We start from the raw sequence: 16,950 nt of genomic DNA, 5'->3' as shown, positions 1-16,950 counted from the left end.
CTGCTACTTAGAGACAAGCTGACTGAGATGGGAGTAGATTCACACCTTGTGGCATGGATTGTGGACTATCTTACAGATAGACCTCAATATGTGCGTCTTGGGAACTGCAGGTCTGACATTGTGTGCAGCAATACAGGAGCGCCGCGGGGGACTGTACTTTCTCCGGTCCTGTTCAATCTATATACATCAGACTTCCAATATGACTCGGAGTCCTGCCACGTGCAAAAGTTCGCTGATGACACTGCTATTGTGGGCTGCATCAGGTGTGGGCAGGAGGAGGAGTACAGGAAGCTAATCAAAGACTTTGTTAAATGGTGCGACTCAAACCACTTACACCTTAACACCAGCAAGACCAAGGAGCTGGTGGTGGATTTTAGGAGGCCCAGGCCCCTCATGGACCCTGTGATCATCAGAAGTGACTGTGTGCAGAGGGTACAGACCTATAAATACCTGGGAGTGCAGCTGGATGACAAATTGGACTGGACTGCCAATACTGATGCTCTGTGTAAGAAAGGTCAGAGCAGACTATACTTTCTGAGAAGGCTGGCATCCTTCAACATCTGCAGTAAGATGCTGCAGATGTTCTACCAGACGGTTGTGGCGAGTGCCCTCTGCTACACGGTGGTGTGCTGGGGAGGCAGCATAAAGATGAAGGACGCCTCACGCCTGGACAAACTTGTTAGGAAGGCAGGCTCTATTGTAGGAGTAAAGTTGGACAGTTTAACATCTGTGGCAGAGTGACGGGCACTAAGCAAACTCCTGTCAATCATGAAGAATCCACTGCATCCACTGAACAGTGTCATCTCCAGGCAGAGGAGTAGCTTCAGTGACAGACTTTTGTCACTGTCTTGCTCCACTGACAGACTGAGGAGATCGTTCCTCCCCCACACTATGCGACTCTTCAATTCCACCCGGGGGAGTAAATGCTAACATTACTCAAAGTTATTGTCTGCTTCTACATGCATTTTTTATTACTCTTTAATTTAATATTGTTTTTTGTATCAGTATACTGCTGCTGGATTATGTGAATTTCCCCTTGGGATTAATAAAGTATCTATCTATCTATCTATCTATCTATCTATCTATCTATCTATCTATCTATCTATCTATCTATCTATCTATCTATCTATCTATCTAGACATCAACATGCTTCAAAGAGTATGTCATATTTTGAAGCTTTTCTTGTACAGGTGAGTCAGGAGGCGCTGGACAAAAAACTGAAGTGGTTTCAAAGTATCCATATGAAAGAAATTTTTATGAACACAAAATGCCAAAACAATCTAGTTTAGCTTGAACAAGAGAAGCAGAAGCGAACATTTATTGAATTGCTGCAGATGAACATAGCTATTATTTGTCTTTTCACTTGATGTCTGTGTGAAAATTGCTCATATCTGTCGCATGCTGAGCAGACATCCACTTGAGTCCATCATCAAATAGTGTACATTGTTTTAGTATTTACAAGTATTTTCCATTTGCATTTAACAGAATCTAATTATTAAAACATATTCTAAAGTCAGTGGTTAGTCAGGTTGGTCACTTGGCAAACTGAATTAACATTTAGTGATACTGTATCGCAAAATGAATTTCAGACTCTGAAAATGTAGATTAGTTTTTAGGATGTCTGAAATATATTTGAGATATCTCTTGAAACAGATGTATTTCCAGATATCTGTAACTGTTTTTGAGATATCTATTAATGCATTTTGAGATATCGCTGTGTTAATACGACTTGCCATACTCTCTATTTAACCTAGAAAGTAGGTAGAGAGATGTTGCTTCTGGTGGAAGCATGTCTTGAATAAAAAATCACCTTCATCTCTTAAAAAATTCTTAGAGCCAAAATATGAACATATTCAGAGATTTTCTGGTCAGTTTTTCATTAGCGTGTCTTTATAAATACAGATTCATATATTTTACGTGTCCTCTTCTTCAGATATACCAATATTTTAATAAAATCTTTATCAGAAATTATGATATCAATGCCATGCAAAGTGCAGTTTGTAGTAAAACTAATGCTAGGTCATCCCTATTGTAAGCAATATGCAAAAATCTCACCCGATTGCTGCAAATTGTTTGCAAGAGCTAGTGCATTAAGAGTGGGCACACTTAAATAAACCATTGCATATAGAAATACAAAAGTAACAGAGGAAGGTAATCACTACAATCAGTGTTGATAGTTTAAAGAGAAAGTGCAGGGAAGCTGCTAAAAAGATGCAAGGGCCACATTCCGTGTGTATAAGAAACTAGAAGTAAAGAAGAAAAGGCAAAGGAACTTAGTACTGGATGCAACATATACTATTGTGAAATGTAGTTAAGAAATGGAAGTCAGGGTTGTCCTGGATCTGGAGAAACAACAGAAAATAATACATGGAAAATGTTTTATCAGTTTAGATTCCACATAAATAATGTTCTAAAAAGGTAAAAGATATTTTCTGGAAAGAACTTGAAGAAGGTATATAAAAGATTCATAAAAGTATAAATTGTCATTGCCAGCGACCCATGTAAAGATGTCAAGAGATGGATATAAGGCTGTAAATGAAGAATTTGGTTTTGGCCAGAGGTATGAAGAAGAAAAGTGATGTTGATCTTTGAAACAGCTAATAACCTGTTTTTCTGCCAATACCTAGTTCCAGAGACAACTGATTGCATGATAGTGGAAGCAGAGTTCTGAGATTTACTATATTCATGTATCTTGGTTAAACATGAAAGAATATTATAAACCTGCGGAGATATACCTGGGAATCATGCATTGTTTCGGCATATGACTCTAGTCAAATTCTGAACAACACCAATTGCAATAGAGGATCATGGACAAATGTGGAATACTGCTCTCCAACAACTGAAAGAATCTGTCAGGAAGCTTTTTGGTGGTCGGTAATTTTTCAGAAATCTCTGAAAGGGAAAAAGCTTATCATGGCAGAAGACCATACATATAGAAAGCTAGGCTGCTCACAAAGGAGGAAGGAAGAAAAAAATATGTCAACAGTAAAAAAGCTGCCTTTTATTAGGAACTACTGTATATGTTTAACTTGACATTTTGTCATAGGAAAAGACGATAAACCAGTTGGCACAAAGATATATTGTAAATAGTTAACTGATATTAAAGATGTTCAAAGGATAAAAATGAAGAAGAAATCCTACAGACAAAAAGGCAACATTATTGACAAATGGAAGTAGCACTTCTGCAATTGTTTCATAGATTTGCAAGGCAGCCATTGGAAGAAGCCAGTGCAGTATCAAGAAGAAGTGAATGTCAGCAGTGCAAAATAATAAAGCCAAGGGCCTTACCCACAGATCTTTGGAAACAATGTAGGCATAGTTGGAATGTAATCCTAAAGATGGAAGAGATATGAAATGAGTGTGCAATGTATTGGTAACCAAATGACTTCTTTACTTCAAGAAAATACTGTATGAAAAAAACAAACAGTGAAAGTGTACTGAGGTTCAAGATACAGTAATCAGAATTTATATCATTATTGTATTATTTTATGATGATACATAAACTACACACACATTTGTGGGACTGTGGAGACAAAGCCAGGAGGAGAAGTACCCTCAGGAAGGAGAGCAGTCACACAGAAGAAGGAGAGAGAGTCACACACGTAGAATTCAAGCTACAACACATGGCCATGTCAGAATGCAGAGACCACTAAATGAAACAAAGTTTTGCACATGTGCTGCACGCCCCAGGAGGACAAGAGAAACTGGAACCGATAAAGGAGACATGGAGCTGTGACCTTCGTTAAAACATGGGAGGACTCTAAAGAGTAGGAAACAAGCAGGTGCCTGAGATCTCTGTAACCAATCCAAGGACAGCAAGTGGAGAGAGCCGACAAGAAACTACAAAAATGCCAGGCTGACAGAAAATGAATACCAGGCAGGTAAGCTGGGGTCTGGTAGCTCTTTCAAGTGTCATTTTGATACACGAGTTCTGAAAATATTCAAGTAAGGAAGAGGTCAATTTTGAAGTAAGGCTGTTATACTCACTAATCATGGAATCAGACAGTGGCAAGCATTTTGCTATTTTCTATAAATGTGACAGTAATAACTCCATAAACCTAGAAATAAGTAGAAGAGTACAAATTTTCAAGAATAAAGGGCTTCGCTCAGAGCTCTCAAATGATCATAGTATCACCAAATAAACACAAAGGTGAAAGAAGAAAGAAACCACCAGAGAGAAAACCTGGGTAGTTAAGAACTTGATTAAAGAAATGTATTTCATTAATAGAAAAAATAAGAAACAGGTTCTATAAATACAAAGCAAAAAAAATAAAAAGGAAGAAAGTTACAAAGGTAATACAAAGCTAATGATAAATTTCAAACGAAGGGTAAAGGTTTAAAGAATCAAAATAAGTACAAAACTAGTGCTAAATATCAAAAAGGGAAAAAAATAAAATTAAATACTAAATTTTCACAAGGTCAAAAATACAAAAAACCAAAACAAGATCAAAAAGAGTCAAAGTGAAAGACTCTGGCACAATGAGGTTCCCCAAGTCATAGGTTTCATACATGGAATTTAGCCAAGGGTAACTACTCCCATTATTCTTGCAAGCAGACGTAATGAAAAAGAGACTTTTCTTTTGATGCCATCATTGTTATTCAGGAAAACATACTGCATTTATTCTGGAAAAGATCGTGTTGAGCAAAACTCCCAGTTAAAAAGTGAATGCCGACTTTATCATAAAAAAGCAAATGCTGTGAAGAAATGTTCACCAACCCATTTTCTGACTTAGGGTGCTTTTGAGGCACAAACAAGCTCTGGATGGGGCACCAGTCTATTGCACAATATATCCATGCACATACATTTTTGAAATTATTTTCTTTACGTTTTGGACTGATTATTGTTTGAATATTGAATGTTGATTGTGTAAATCAGAGTTTTCCAGTCTGCTACAAATTATCAACGTATCATAGTGATGTTAGTGAAGCTGAGCTGCACTGGTGACACTCCTTTCATCACGCCCAATGTGTAGTATTTCATTTATTTTGGTGTTGTTCATGGTGGCACGGAGGCGCAGTGGTAGCGCTGTTGCCTCACAATAAGGAGACCTGGGTTCACGTCTTAGGTCCACCCTGCGTGGATTTTGCATGTTCTTCCCGTGTCAGTGTGGGTTTCCTTTGGGTGCTCTGGTTTCCTCCCACAGTTCAATGGCATGCAAGTTAGCCTTAGTGTGTTGTTGGGGTGTATGTATGTGTGTGTTCACCCTCTGATGGACTGGGTTTGTTCCTGCCTTGTGCCCTATGCTACCTGGGATAGACTCCAGCACCACCACAGCTCTGTTCAGGACAAAGCGGTTTAGAAAATGACTGACTGGTGAGTTTCACTGCAAGGTTTAAACAAAGCATTGCATTTTTAGGAGCAACAAAAATATGTTTTAGACTAATTTAACCAGGGATTACTTTTTTAAAAAAAAATCTACAATCACCCAAGTGGAATTTTCTAAAAATATAAATATTCTTTTTATAATTTTTTTTCTCCTGCTTTTTAGTTCATTTTGTACAAAACATTTGTAGCATTTTCTAAAAATATCAAGTGAGCACAAATATTCTTTGACAAATGTTTTCTCCTGTCAGGTAATCAAAAAAAAATCATGGCTGTTTAGCATGTACCATGTTATTAAAATATGAACACTGACAAATTTTCCATGAATCAATTAAGATTATGACAAGATTTATTAGGACTTGGTAGGTCAGGTCAGGAGAACATTACTTTGTTAATAAATGATTATAAAATTCAAATATCGTGAAACTTTTAATAATAACCCTTTCTACTCACCTGACATTTTATTTAAATTAGCGCTTTTTTGTTTTGAGTCTTTGTTTTTTGTAATTGTGTAAAGTTCATATCAAGTGTATGTTACCTGTTTATATTATACACTTTAAGGTCAGTTAACAAGGGTTTAAGTTCATGTTTGACAAAATATTCAGTAATTTAAATAACAGTGAAAAGGATTGGGGGGCGGCACGGTGGCGCAGTGATAGCGCTGCTGCCTAACCTTAGGAGACCGGGTTTGCTTCCGGGTCCTCCCTGAGTTTGCATGTTCTCCTGTGTCTGCGTGGGTTTCCTCCGGCGTCGGTTTCCTCCCACAATCCAAAGACATGCAGGTTAGGTGGATTGGCGATTCTACATTGGCCCTAGTGTGTGCTGGGTGTGTTTGTGTGTGTCCTGCGGTGGGTTGGCACCCTGCCTGGGATTGGTTCCTGCCTTGTGCCCTGTGTTGGCTGGGATTGGCTCCAGCAGATCCCCGTGACCCTGTGTTTGGATTCAGCGGGTTGGAAAATGGATGGATGGGTGAAAAGGATTGGCACATTGCCACCTAACCTTGTTTGGATCCTGACAGGCTTCCTTAAGAGTTTACAGTTTTAAATGTATGCTGTTATTTTTTACTAGTAACACCAAACATATACATGATCTGTGATGGATCTGGCTGGTTGTCCTAGTTGGATGAGCTTCAGACATGAAATGAAACAAGAATAGGCTAAAATAACGCAATGTTACTTGACAAAAAGAAACATTTCTTGGAATGATAGAAGATGAATGCTCGCTTTTGTCAGTGAAAAAATGAAATCAATGTACTTTAACATGGTGCAGTGAGGCTTAAATGTAGGCTTTCAAGCCTCCTAAATAGTCTCTTCAAAGATCTTCTTTGAACATTGCCAGTTTGATAGAATCACTCCCACGCCAATATAATTTTAATTTCACCAATGTAATTTTCATTTAATTTCTAAGACATGTCTCCGTTCAAAAAGTTGGAAACTTAAAAATTTCCCCAAACAACTGATAAATGTGATGAGGCGGAGTATAGGAGTTTGGTGTAGAACTTGCAGAAAGAATTGTCTGCAACTTAACATCAGCAAAACGAAGCAACTGGTTATTGACTTTCACTGCCCTAAAGAGCCTCTGAGCCCTGTCACTATTCAGGGAGTGGATGTACAGGTGATCCAGCCCTACAAGTACTTGGGGGTCCTCAACAATGAAAGGTTGGACTTGCCTTCTAACACAGTGGAACTATATAAGAAAGAGCAAAGCAAACTCTTCCTTCTTAGGAGATAGCGTTCCTTTAATGTGGGAAGTGACATCCTTCACATCTGCTATAACTCTGTGATAGCCAGTGTAATTTTCTACGCTGTGGTGTGCTGGGCTGGTAACATCACTTCAAGAGAGTCCCACTGAATTAACAAGCTAATACAATGGATAAACTCTGTTATGGGTTCCCCTTTTGGACCCCCTGGCGGTGGTAGCGAAGGAGAGAATTAAAACAAAACTGAGGGCTATTATGAACAATGCTGCACATCCTCTCTCTGACACACTAACACTGAGGAGTTTCAGCCAACAAAAACATTCAGCAGAAGTGTGTCAAGAAATGCAACTGCGGTGTTCCTTGATACTAACAGTATTATGTCTGCATAATACCGCACTGTGACCGTGAGAGCTAGTCAGAAGTTTTTGTTTCTTTTTAAATTTTCTTCCTTTTTAGTCTTTCTGGTCACTAAATCAAAGTCCTGTGCTGCCACCTGTGATATCTGAATGAAAGCAGATACCCCAACTTATCATAAGACCCACTGTTTTGAATTCTCTAAGCGAAAGCCAAAAAAACAGAATACAGAACTATTTAAGAACATTCATGTTAGGTTAAATGTCCAGTGGCCTGAAACCCCTACAGATCTTGTTTTTTTCTCCAGCTTACCTAGACTTTTTTTTCTGTCCACCCTGGCCATCTTAAATAATTGACTGCCATTTAGATACAAAACAATTCTAGATTTAAGGACTCTGTTTCTCTTAATTATATATCATTCTTATGTACACTATATGTGCATTATGTATTTGTCTTTTGTATGCTATTTATGAATTAATATTCTAATCTAAATTTAATTTTGCTGCTTCACCACCTGAGGTCACAGGTCTGAATATATATACAGTATTTATATTTTATATATTTATTTAAAGAGCTTCCATAAAATATCGCCCAAAAGTTGACCCTCTGCAGTTCGCATACCAGGAGAAGGTGGGAGCAGAGGATGCCATCATCTATATGCTTTACCAATCCCTCTTCCACTTGGACAGAGGCAGTGGTGCTGTAAGAATTCTATTTCTGGACTTCTCTAGCACCTTCAACACAATCCAACCTCTGCTCTTTAGGGACAAGCTGACAGAGATGGGAGTAGATTCATAACTGGTGGCAAGGATCGTGGACTATCTTACAGACAGACCTCAGTATATGAGTCTCGGGAACTGCAGGTCTGACATTGTAGTCAAGAATTCAACACAGGGGACAAGCGCCGGTGGCAAGGACTGTACTTTCTCCGGTCCTGTTCAGCCTATATACATCAGACTTCCAATACGACTCAGAGTCCTGCCACATGCAAAAGTTTGCTGACGACACTGCTATTGTGGGCAGCATCAGGAGTGGGCAGGAGGAGGAATATAGGAAGCTAATCAAAGACTTTGTTAAATGGTGCGACTCAAACCACTTACACCTTAACACCAGCAAAACCAAGGAGCTGGTGGTGGATTTTAGGAGACCTAGGCCCCCCCTGGACCCCCGTGATTATCAGAGGTGACTGTGCAGAGGGTGAAGACCTATAAATACCTAGGAGTGCAGCTGGATGATAAATTGGACTGGACTGCCAATACTAATGCTCTGTGCAAGAGAGGACAGAGCTAACTTTACTTCCTTAGAAGACTGGTGTCCTTCAACATCTGCAATAAGATGCTGCAGATGTTCTATCAGATGGTTGCGGTGAGTGTCCTCTTCTACACGGTGGTGTGCTGGGGAGGCAGCATAAAGAAGAAGGACACCTCACGCCTGGACAAACTGGTGAGGAAGGCAGGCTCTATTGTAGGCATGGAGCTGGACAGTTTGACATCCGTGGCACAGTAACGGGCGCTGAGCAGGCTCCTGTCAATCATGGAGAATCCACTGTATCCACTGAACAGTATCAGTAAACGTTAACATTATACAAAGTTATTGTCTGTTTTACCTGCGTTTTTATCACTCTTTAATTAAATATTCTTTTTTTATTAGTATGCTGCTGCTGGAGTATGTGAACTTCCCCTTGGGATTAATAAAGTATCTATCTATCTATCTATCTATCTATCTATCTATCTATCTATCTATCTATCTATCTATCTATCTATCTATCTATCTATCCATATACCAGCACAGAGCCTTGCCCACATTGTCATCTTTTTTCTGTAACAGGTTATTGTTATTTTAAAAAAAGTATTAAAAAGTCATGTAAAAATGGACCATGAATCAAATATGTTATAAATTTTGTTTTTGGGTTCAGAGAAGTAGAAAGTAGCCTGCATATTATATATGGGTTATCCACATTATAACCAAAATGTAATTTTCCCATGGGCTCAGCATTTGGTTGAAATGATGGCAATATATTGCTTAGTTCTGCCTCCTCACAATTCCAGAGGATGGGGTTCATTACCTGCCTGGTCATTCTGGAGTTCACACTTTCTCTCTGTGTATGCATAGGTTTTCTCCAGAGTACTGTGGTTCTTCTCTAACATTTCAATGTGCAAGTTAGATTGATATAAATGTTGAGTGCAAATGACTCTTGTTATGTGCTGGAGTGGTAGTGATAAAGTCCATTCCAGTGATAAATTGGTGCATCCTGCCTTGCTCTCAGTACCCCTGACTTCACAGAAATTTGACTTGTTTAAGAAAACATAAGAGCCCAACATGTCTTAAAGTGCTTAACAGGTTTTAATGCTTCTAGGGTCATTATTACAGCATAGCCACAATATGCTGTAGGTCTTCTTCCCAGGAGAATAAAACACAGTGTCATCCCAAATATCAGGATGTGAGTGACTGATAGAGGTTCAGAAATATGTTTACAGGATGCTGGATATTACTGGGCGATTTACACAATCAGTGTTCACTACCTAGTATCAAGTAATCTAACCTAGTTGTGAAGTTGAGCCATACATAGAATTTACTGTGTGTGACATGTTCCCTTCACAAACAGTGCATTCGCTTGCATATCCGTACAGTGCCACCATAGCATTAGCTTGAGATGGCATGTAGAGAGTAGTCAGCAGAACTGAGACAAACTCTCTTGACAAAGAAAATCATCTCTACTTGGTTGTCAGGTGCCCCTGAGCTGTTGAACTGTACTACAGAACAGTTTCCACGCTGGGGCTCTAGTTATTGATCTATAAGCAGATGCCTCCGCCTTTTTCTTTGCTGGTGGATACTATATTGCAGTCTAAGTGGTGCAGTCTAAATGGCGTCTTTTACTGTATGTTACGGTCCATTTAGGTTTCTGTAAAGATCTGTCTGAGAGGTGATTTAGCAGTGTAGTCTGTCCTCTTTGTTCTCAAAGAGGAGGTCAAGTAGACAACTGTCACAGGCTGGCCAGAGTTCCACTTCTCCTCCACCTCCTCCACCTGCAAGACTTCCACTGGTTGTTGCTGTTTCCTGGATTTGTAACGTCCAGATAAATATCTTGTGGTTGTTAAAATTATATTGAACTATCTGGAGCATTCAGTTGGATGTTCAGTAAGCTCTGTTGATCATATAAATCAATAAAGACACTAATGTACAAACTAAGGAAAGAGCAGCTCATTTTCTGTCGCCATATGATGCCACCAAAATATGTAACAAGTCTTATTTTTTGGTAGATTATTGTGATTAGGGGGCATGTTCTGAAGACAGGTCAGTATCTATGTACAGTACACTTCCTTAAATTTTTAATGTTAGTGTTTTAACCTGGTTAGTTTTATATGATATGTTGCTCCATGACATCCTTTATGAGGGATATAATTCACAGGTACTGTATATATTGAAACTTTTTTTTTTGATTATTTCATGTGATTTTTATATATTTTTGAATTCTGAATTGAAAAATGAAAAACTTTTTCTCCACTATGTTACTTTTTTCACAAACACATGTTTTAGCTGTCAATTATAATTCTTTTGTTATTTTCACATTATAGTTAGTTAAATATCAGTATTTTATTTTAATGGTAATTTGGTTGAAAAAGTACTTTAATAACAATGAAGAATTTGTCTGGATATATTCAAGCAATGAGTCACAGCCATTCACTAAGGATGAACTAAATGATTTGATAAGAGATATAGGCCTGTCCAAGGATACGGCAGAGCTCTTGGTGTCCTGATTAAAAAATAACAACTTATATCCAGACTCAACATTCTTTTGGTACTGAAATAAAGTAGAAGACTCTGCAGCAGATTTCAATAAAGATGGATCCCTGGGTTACTGCACTGACTTTAGTGACCTAGTGCAGAAACTTGGTAGAGATTACAATGCAGAAGAATGGAGACTATAGTCTAAAAAGAGTACTTCTTCATAATGATAATAAAATATGCATGGGTCGTCATACTACCATTGTATGATTCTAAACAATGAACAGTTTGCTGTTGAACTGTAGATGCAGTAGGAGTCATAAACTCATTTTTAAGGACTGTGACATGCAAGTGTTCCAGAAAACACAGACAATGACAAAAGTGAGCTGCCATGTTATGTTCAGACTTTCCAGACACTTCTCTGTATTCAGTAAAGTTGCACAATCTCAGTACTCATATGTCCCCTCGAAACTAAATTCTAAGAAGAGAACAGTGATATTGCATCTGCAGTATTAGACACCTGAGAATATCCCATTTATTCTCACCATTTCATTGTGCTTTGCCACTTAAAGGCATGGACACTTGATATGATGCCAAATATGCTCAGTCGGGCAAATGCCCTTAAATTACGGGTTCTTAACCATTTTTTTTAGTAATACAACCCATTTTGTATTTGCAGCCTACCTCCAAAAAAGTTACACCCCAAAAAATTATTTGCTTTTCCTTAATGCTGAAGTAAGTCATTTAAAAAAGATCTGCATTTTACCATCCATTTCAAAACTGAAAGAATACATTTTCTCCAAAGGATTTCCTTCTTCACGGTAAACTTCTGTGCTACACAAAACAGGATTATTTGCCAATTACAATATAAATAGATTCATTAGTCACAAACAATAGCAATAAATAACTAACAATTTCACAAAGCTTAAGCTTGTTGGGGGTTAAATGATAAAAGATGGCAGTTTAATAAATAACTGATTAACAGCCAATCAGGACATGATTTAAAAAATGACCCATAAGAAGGTTTGCTTACCAATGAGTGATCACGGTTTTGTTCTAACACTTGAAGTAAGGATGATTTCCAGCCAGCCAATGAAACCAGGGGTCTCTGCGTGTGTTTGTCTTCAGCAGGTAAACAAGTTGCAGCTTCACTTCTGCCTGGAAATTACACTTGGGTGAACTTATCCAAAAATAATAATAGCAAAAAAGCTTTTATAGCATGTCACACCTCATGGTCCTCCACCAAAGGTATCTCAAGACCTACAGTAGTAGGGAACAAGGACCAGTAGGGCAATAGGAGAGCTACTATTACAAAAATATGTGCATTTATTGTGTAATAAATAGTTAAAAACAGTACATGGTGCTCAAAATCAGTAAGTATGCGGAGCAAAAAATAAGCAATCAATGAAAATAGTGACAGAGTGAGCACACAACCTTCACGATAAATAATTACAAAAATTCCTTCAACCAAACAAATATTGCACAAATGAGTAAACTAATTGTGCAAAAAATGTAATCTTTTAAGGGTCTCCTCTAACCAACTTATCAGTCTAGAACCACAAATCTCTGTAGCTTTCTACCTTTATATTCAGAAAGTGCAGAATTTTTCACCCAGTGCTGTGTTATCCCCCTTGGGTGTGTTGCCAATTGTTGTTTGCTCCTCACAGGTTGATTCACCATCAATCCTGGCAACAGCAACCCAGCAAAGAAGGTGGCATGAAGCCCCTACCAGTCAGATGTCCACCAGCCACCAACTGGCTCACCATGAGTGACACCGGTAAAAAAAACTAACTTTTTGTTAAACCAGCTTCTTTTAAGACTCATAAAACAAAACAAAAATAAGTTGAGGGACTAAATGCTTGCTTAGTGATGCATCTTGTTACATTGCCTAGTACTGGGGCACTCCTCAGGACAGCTGGGGCATGTGCCTCAGTGTAGCCCCATGACTGGCTTGATGTGTATTGGTATGCCAATCTCAGTAGGGTGAGTGGCTGCCTTCAACATTTAGGCTGATTTTAGTCATTTTTTAATTTTCAAATTCTATTGGTGCATTACTGATCACATACATGGCTGTATTCTTTCTGTTGCTGTATGCCAGCCCCGTAGCCATTAAGTATATCATTAAGTCACTCTGGCTTGGATGTTGTCTCATCTGTGCCAACCCCTGGACAAGGCTACAAGCCCTAGATACCAGTGTGGTGAGACCTGTCATGCCTCCCCTGCCACAATTTTACTAGGGCACATTGCTTTTGCAGTTGGCAGAGAAATTCAAATGACGTAAGTTCTAAATAGCTGTCTGAGAATTCTCATGGGATTTCACAGAATAAAGTTTCTGGCTCCAAACCTAAATAGGGTATCTAATAAAAAAGAAAAGAGCAAATGATGACTGTTCAACCAATCTTTTAGGAATTAAATATTTAGAGCTGTTCTAAAATTTAATATTACTTATTTTTTGTGTTTTTAAGCAAAGAGCAATTTTACAGAATTAATAGATGAAAATAATTTCAATAACAACATATTTTTTAATTAACCCTTGATTGGTGTTATTCTGTGTCAGAAATATTAACAGACCAGCACGATTTCTCCATTTTTGTCATGTGCTACTTAATCATGCCCAATTAAGAAGTTCTCCCATTTAAAATACAGCTTCAGCATGAAATCATTTGAAATTGTTTATCTCAGATAAACATTCCTACCTCCCGTCCCAGCTCCTGCTGGTCTGATCAGGTATGTATGCCGTTGCCATCTCTTATTTCACTGAGCTTATATTTCAAATGTGTTGACAGCTACAAAACCAACAAACGGTATTCCCTTCTTTATAAATAAACCTGATGCAGTAGCTCTGGAAGCTGAATCTGAAACATTAAAGGATTAAAGCCTCGGAGCAACTTTCAGCCTGTTTACTCGTGATATTTAACACATTGTTCCTTGCTAGTATGTTACCAGCATCATAGTGCTATATGATACTCCATTTTGTCAGAGTAACTCTATTTTCATCACAAACTCTAAGTATATCAGATTATTAAACTACGATTAACCAATCAAGCAGAAAAGATAATATTTGAGTAACATAAAAATATAACGATGTATTCATATTACCATACTGCTTTATTATGGTGCTTTTTGTATTAGTTGTGAATGCACAGACCATTATGAGCTTCTCTTATCTGACAAATTGATGGCGACTGATGGAAAGGAAGCAATTCGAGACAATTGAAACACTTTACTAACTTTTATGTTCCATTTACCCAGGAAGTTAGAGCTGGGAATGACATCACACCTGAGGTGACTGCACTCCAGTAAAACATTTGGAAAACCGATATGGATGACTTCAGGAAAGCATTTGTTGTGCTTGCTCATTTGGATTACAGATAACTACTAAACAATGTACTACATGGTATTTTGCACGTCCAAACACTGCAGAATGGAGCCGGGCTGTGTGCACGACTGATTTAATCAGTCACAAATAAAGGGAAGTGCAATAAACTGTATAATACTACAAGAAGGCAGTGTGGTGTTGTGGTTAAGGTTTTGCACTTCAAACCATGAGGTTGTGGGTTCAAGTCCTGCAACTGACACTGTGTGATCATAAGCAAGTCACTTGACCTGCCTGTGCTCCAACTGGAAAACCAAAAGAAACATAACCAATTGTATCATAAATGTTGTAAGTTGCCTTGGATAAATGTGTCAGCCAAATATAATGTAAATAAATGTGTACAGCTTTCACTACTCCATCTTGGAGTTTGACGCCACGGTCAATGAGGATCTCATGGCTTTCTGAGTAGGCAATCTGACCTGTGGGGGGTCTTCCAGTTGAAACTTCCCACTGGTAACTTGGAAATTCTGACTTTCCAGTTCAAATGGAATGCAGCCTGACAGCTCCTTTGAAGGTCTGTAAACACACAGGATTATATAACCGTGTATGTGTTCACCTTGCAAGCACTTTCATTATTTTTTTTCTTATTTTTCTTTAAAATGTTTCTATTGCTAAACAACAATATGTCAGATGGAAACAAAAGACAAATGGCAAAATTGTTTAGGTTCTTCTGTGTTGAATATATTTATAGGGTCTGGACATACTGTACTACTAACAATACCATATATCACACATGTGTGTCTGAGGATCACCATCTAATTTCTTCCCTGGTATGTAATACCATCCCAGGCCAAGAGGGGGCAATGCTTCTAACACCCTTGTCATTTTCTTCTTCATTTTCGGGATTCAGAGTATTTTACATTGTTAGATTGTACAGCTTTTAATTCACATAAGAAAATATTGAGCTTAGTGATAATGATTGCATTAACATTTTCCGTGTGTTTTCAGAAAACTGCAAAATGGCAGAGTGCTCATCTAAGATGCAAGTAAGTCATACAGGTGTTTCTTGTGAGTGAGTAGGAAGAGGGTTGCCATTTATTTGACATTTTTCAAAAAGAGCTCAGTTCAGTTGCTTCTTTTCTAACAGTTTTGCAAAGAGCTCAACTTAGTTGTAGTCTGGTAAGCACTTTGAGCTACTTTTTGTATGAAAATGTGCTATATAAATAAATGTTGTTGTTGTTGGTAAAAAATGAATGCTTGGAAGGAGACTCTCTCTATCTGCTGCTGCTCTTAAAAACTAATACTGGCACTGTCATGAAACTCTTTCTCAGCTGCTGGACACTTAGTTTTCCCTTTAGAAAGATATCTTTTTCTTTTCATTTTTTACACACGGATATATAACTTTAACTAAGGAACTGGACCACCTGAAGTGTCATCTGTGTATTGATGTTGCAAACAGGAATGAATGAACCCACCCAGTATGTACATCTCTTTGCATTGCTTTATATTTGCTGCTATTAAACAAACTTAATTTTTGAATGAAAACTTAACGCCACTGTCTCTTTCCAACTGTTATAAGCATCACTAAGGGTTTTATGCTGTACATTTGTTGTTTACTTCAGTCCCTTAAGTGCTCTTGCAAAATCCTCCTTTGGTAAAGGAGTGAAACTAAAGACAGTCCCAGTGAGCAAGCAGCCTACCATAGGGACCCCTACGGTTAAATACAAAGGATACATTGTGGACATTGACATACATGAGAGGTTACAGCTAACAGTTGCATAGCTGCTTTTAACATTTCCTCCTATTGAACATTTAGTAAAGAACCTAACAGGTATGTTGGTGCCTTCCATGCTAAGTGAATGTCACAGGTGATCTGGGAACACAATAAAACAGTAATTTTGGCATTAGTGCTCTTATCCCATGATAACAGAATTTTGATGATGGCAGCACTCTAATCATGATTTCCCAGACTGTGGAATTAGTTTGTGTCACAGACAGCCAGAGTCCTTGTTCGACCGGGATGCCTCTTCATGGAGAGGACCGGGGGAGCAAGCGTGGACAAAACAGTACCTTCCCCGGGATGTTAGATGGCAGCCCCCATGAGTTGCAGTGGTGCCTTGGATTCCTGCAGGGCTTCATGGGAGTTGGAGTTATCTACAGCCCTGTTGGGATCCGGGGGTAATAATTCATTAATAATAATAATTAATTATTACATTTATATAGCACTTTTCTCAGTACTCAAAGCACTATACACACAGGGAGGAACCAGAAAGCGAACCCACAATCTTCCACAGTCTCCTTACTGCAAAGCAGCCACACTACCACTGCACCACCTGAGAGGACATTGACATACATGAGAGGTTACAGCTAACAGGGTACAGTTAGGGTGTGCTGCAACAACTGCTGAGCCCTCTTGGGCGGGTTTTCTGCCACACCCAGAGGTGCTGCCGGAAGTAGGTCATCGAGCACCTGGAGCATTTCCGGGGATGTTATAAAAGGAGCCAACAGTCACCACTCCTGGAGCCAGAGTTG

Source organism: Polypterus senegalus, chromosome 1, assembly GCF_016835505.1.
Source record: "Polypterus senegalus isolate Bchr_013 chromosome 1, ASM1683550v1, whole genome shotgun sequence".
Classification (NCBI taxonomy): domain Eukaryota; kingdom Metazoa; phylum Chordata; class Cladistia; order Polypteriformes; family Polypteridae; genus Polypterus; species Polypterus senegalus.
This window is presented reverse-complemented; position numbering follows the sequence as displayed.